The sequence below is a fragment of the Somniosus microcephalus genome, chromosome 6, assembly GCF_052327205.1.
Source record: "Somniosus microcephalus isolate GS21.2 chromosome 6, FLI_Smic_1.0, whole genome shotgun sequence".
Classification (NCBI taxonomy): Eukaryota; Metazoa; Chordata; class Chondrichthyes; order Squaliformes; family Somniosidae; genus Somniosus; species Somniosus microcephalus.
Window position 1 is genome coordinate 156,693,334 of NC_140992.1, and position 4,521 is coordinate 156,697,854.

The window sequence follows — 4,521 nt, forward strand, 5'->3', positions numbered from 1 at the left end:
AGAGAGAGCGACTGGGGGGGAAGAGAGAGAGCGACAGGGGGGGAAGAGAGAGAGCGACTGGGGGGGAAGAGAGAGAGCGAGTGCGGGGGAAGAGAGAGAGCGACTGGGGGGGAAGAGAGAGAGCGACTGGGGGGGAAGAGAGAGAGCGACTGGGGGGGAAGAGAGAGAGCGACTGGGGGGAAGAGAGAGAGCGACTGGGGGGGAAGAGAGAGAGCGACTGGGGGGGAAGAGAGAGAGCGACTGGGGGGAAGAGAGAGAGCGACGGGGGGGAAGAGAGAGAGCGACTGGGGGGGAAGAGAGAGAGCGACTGGGGGGAAGAGAGAGAACGATTGGGGGGAAGAGAGAGAGCGACTGGGGGGAAGAGAGAGAGCCACTGGGGGGGAAGAGAGAGAGCGACTGGGGGGGAGGAGAGAGAGCGACTGGGGGAAGAGAGAGAGCGACTGGGGGGGAAGAGAGAGAGCGACTGGGGGGAAGAGAGAGAGCGACTGGGGGGAAGAGAGAGAGCGACTGGGGGGGAAGAGAGAGAGCGACTGGGGGGGAAGAGAGAGAGCGACTGGGGGGGAAGAGAGAGAGCGACTGGGGGGAAGAGAGAGAGCGACTGGGGGGAAGAGAGAGAGCGACTGGGGGAAGAGAGAGAGCGACTGGGGGGAAGAGAGAGAGCGTCTGGGGGGGAAGGGAGAGAGCGTCTGGGGGGGAAGAGAGAGAGCGTCTGGGGGGAAGAGAGAGAGCGTCTGGGGGGAGGAGAGAGAGCGTCTGGGGGGGAAGAGATAGAGCGTCTGGGGGGGAAGAGATAGAGCGTCTGGGGGGAAGAGATAGAGCGTCTGGGGGGAAGAGATAGAGCGTCTGGGGTGGGAAGAGAGAGCGTCTGGGGGGGAAGAGAGAGCGTCTGGGGGAAGAGAGAGAGCGTCTGGGGGGGAAGAGAGAGAGCGTCTGGGGGGAAGAGAGAGAGCGACTGGGGGGGAAGAGAGAGAGCGACTGGGGGGAAGAGAGAGAGCGACAGGGGGGGAAGAGAGAGAGCGACTGGGGGGGAAGAGAGAGAGCGAGTGCGGGGGAAGAGAGAGAGCGACTGGGGGGAAGAGAGAGAGCGACTGGGGGGGAAGAGAGAGAGCGACTGGGGGGGAAGAGAGAGAGCGACTGGGGGGAAGAGAGAGAGCGACTGAGGGGCAGAGAGAGAGCGACTGGGGGGGAAGAGAGAGAGCGACTGGGGGGGAAGAGAGAGAGCGACTGGGGGGAAGAGAGAGAGCGACTGGGGGGGAAGAGAGAGAGCGACTGTGGGGGAAGGGAGCGCGACTGGGGGGGAAGAGAGCGCGACTGGGGGGGAAGAGAGCGCGACTGGGGGGGAAGAGAGCGCGACTGGGGGGGAAGAGAGTGCGAATGGGGGGGAAGAGAGAAAACGACTGGGGGGAAGAGAGAGAACGACTGGGGGGGAAGCGAGAGAACGACTGGGGGGGAAGAGAGAGAGCGACTGGGGGGGGAAGAGAGAGAGCGACTGGGGGGGAAGAGAGAGAGCGACTGGGGGGGAAGAGAGAGAGCGACTGGGGGGGAAGAGAGAGAGCGACTGGGGGGGAAGAGAGAGAGCGACTGGGGGGGAAGAGAGAGAGCGACTGTGGGGAAGAGAGCGCGACTGGGGGGGAAGAGAGCGCGGCTGGGGGGGAAGAGAGCGCGACTGGGGGGGAAGAGAGCGCGACTGGGGGGGAGAGAGCGCGAATGGGGGGGAAGAGAGAGAACGACTGGGGGGAAGAGAGAGAACGACTGGGGGGGAAGAGAGAGAACGACTGGGGGGGAAGAGAGAGAACGACTGGGGGGGAAGAGAGAGAGCGACTGGGGGCGAAGAGAGAGAGCGACTGGGGGGGAAGAGAGAGAGCGAGTGGGGGGGAGAGAGAGAGCGCGAGTGGGGGGGAGAGAGAGCGCGAGTGGGGGGGAGAGAGAGCGCGAGTCGGGGGGGAGAGAGAGCGCGAGTGGCGGGGGTAGAGAGAGCGCGAGTGGCGGGGGAGAGAGCGCGAGTGGGGGGGACAGAGAGCGCGAGTGGGGGGGAGAGAGAGCGCGAGTGGGGGGGAGAGAGAGCGCGAGTGGGGGGGAGAGAGAGCGCGAGTGGGGGGGAGAGAGAGCGCGAGTGGGGGGGAGAGAGAGCGCGAGTGGCGGGGAGAGAGCGCGAGTGGGGGGGGAGAGAGAGCGCGAGTGGGGGGGAGAGAGAGCGCGAGTGGGGGGGAGAGAGAGCGCGAGGGGGGAGAGAGAGCGCGAGTGGCGGGGGTAGAGAGAGCGCGAGTGGGGGGGAGAGAGAGCGCGAGTGGCGGGGGAGAGAGCGCGAGTGGGGGGAGAGAGAGAGCGCGAGTGGGGGGAGAGAGAGCGCGAGTGGGGGGAGAGAGAGCGCGAGGGGGGAGAGAGAGCGCGAGTGGCGGGGGTAGAGAGAGCGCGAGTGGGGGGGAGAGAGCGCAAGTGGGGGGGAGAGAGCGCGAGTGGGGGGGGAGAGAGGGTACGAGTCGGGGGGGAGAGAGAGTGCGAGTGGGGGGGGAGAGAGAGCGCGAGTGGGGGGAGAAAGAGCGCGAGTGGGGGGGTGAGAGAGAGCGCGAGTGGGGGGAGAGAGAGCGCGAGTGGGGGGGAGAGAGAGCGAGTGGGGGGGAGAGAGAGAGCGACTGGGGGGGAAGAGAGAGAGCGACTGGGGGGAAGAGAGAGAGCGACTGGGGGGGAAGAGAGAGAACGACTGGGGGGGAAGAGAGAGAGCGACTGGGGGGAAGAGAGAGAGCGACTGGGCGGGAAGAGAGAGAGCGACTGGGGGGGAAGAGAGAGAGCGACTGGGGGGAAGAGAGAGAGCGACTGGGGGGGAAGAGAGAGAGCGACTGGGGGGGAAGAGAGAGAGCGACTGGGGGGGAAGAGAGAGAGCGACTGTGGGGGAAGAGAGCGCGACTGGGGGGGAAGAGAGCGCGACTGGGGGGAAGAGAGCGCGACTGGGGGGGAAGAGAGCGCGACTGGGGGGGAAGAGAGTGCGAATGGGGGGGAAGAGAGAGAACGACTGGGGGGAAGAGAGAGAACGACTGGGGGGGAAGAGAGAGAACGACTGGGGGGGAAGAGAGAGAACGACTGGGGGGGAAGAGAGAGAACGACTGGGGGGGAAGAGAGAGAGCGACTGGGGGGGAAGAGAGAGCGACTGGGGGGGAAGAGAGAGAGCGACTGGGGGGGAAGAGAGAGAGCGACTGGGGGGGAAGAGAGAGAGCGACTGGGGGGGAAGAGAGAGAGCGACTGGGGGGAAGAGAGAGAGCGACTGTGGGGGAAGAGAGCGCGACTGGGGGGGAAGAGAGCGCGACTGGGGGGGAAGGGAGCGCGACTGGGGGGGAAGAGAGCGCGACTGGGGGGGAAGAGAGCGCGAATGGGGGGGAAGAGAGAGAACGACTGGGGGGGAAGAGAGAGAACGACTGGGGGGGAAGAGAGAGAACGACTGGGGGGGAAGAGAGAGAACGCCTGGGGGGGAAGAGAGAGAGCGACTGGGGGCGAAGAGGGAGAGCGACTTGGGGGGAAGAGAGAGAGCGACTGGGGGGGAAGAGAGAGAGCGACTGGGGGGGAAGAGAGAGAGCGACTGGGGGGAAGAGAGAGAGCGATTGGGGGGGAAGAGACAGAGCGACTGGGGGGAAGAGAGAGAACGACTGGGGGGGAAGAGAGAGAGCGACTGGGGGGAAGAGAGAGAGCGACTGGGGGGAAGAGAGAGAGCGACTGGGGGAAGAGAGAGAGCGTCTGGGGGGGAAGGGAGAGAGCGTCTGGGGGGGAAGAGAGAGAGCGTCTGGGGGGGAAGAGAGAGAGCGTCTGGGGGGAAGAGAGAGAGCGTCTGGGGGGGAAGAGATAGAGCGTCTGGGGGGGAAGAGATAGAGCGTCTGGGGGGAAGAGATAGAGCGTCTGGGGGGAAGAGATAGAGCGTCTGCGGTGGGAAGAGATAGAGCATCTGGGGGGGAAGAAATAGAGCATCTGGGGGGGGAAAAGATAGAGCGTCTGGGGGGGAAGAGATAGAGTGTCTGGGGGGGGAAGAGAGAGCGTCGGGGTGGGAATAGAGAGCTTCTGGGGGGGAAGAGAGAGAGCGTCTGCGTGGGAAGAAAGAGCGTCTGGGGGGAAGAGAGAGAGCGTCTGGGGGGGAAGAGAGAGAGCGTCTGGGGGGGAAGAGAGAGAGCGACTGGGGGGGAAGAGAGAGAGCGACTGGGGGGAAGAGAGAGAGCGACAGGGGGGGAAGAGAGAGAGCGACTGGGGGGGAAGAGAGAGAGCGAGTGCGGGGAAGAGAGAGAGCGACTGGGGGGGAAGAGAGAGAGCGACTGGGGGGGAAGAGAGAGAGCGACTGGGGGGGAAGAGAGAGAGCGACTGGGGGGGAAGAGAGAGAGCGACTGGGGGGGAAGAGAGAGAGCGACTGGGGGGGAAGAGAGAGAGCGACGGGGGGGAAGAGAGAGAGCGACTGGGGGGGAAGAGAGAGAGCGACTGGGGGGGAAGAGAGAGAACGATTGGGGGGGAAGAGAGAGAGCGACTGGGGGGAAGAGAGAGAGCCAC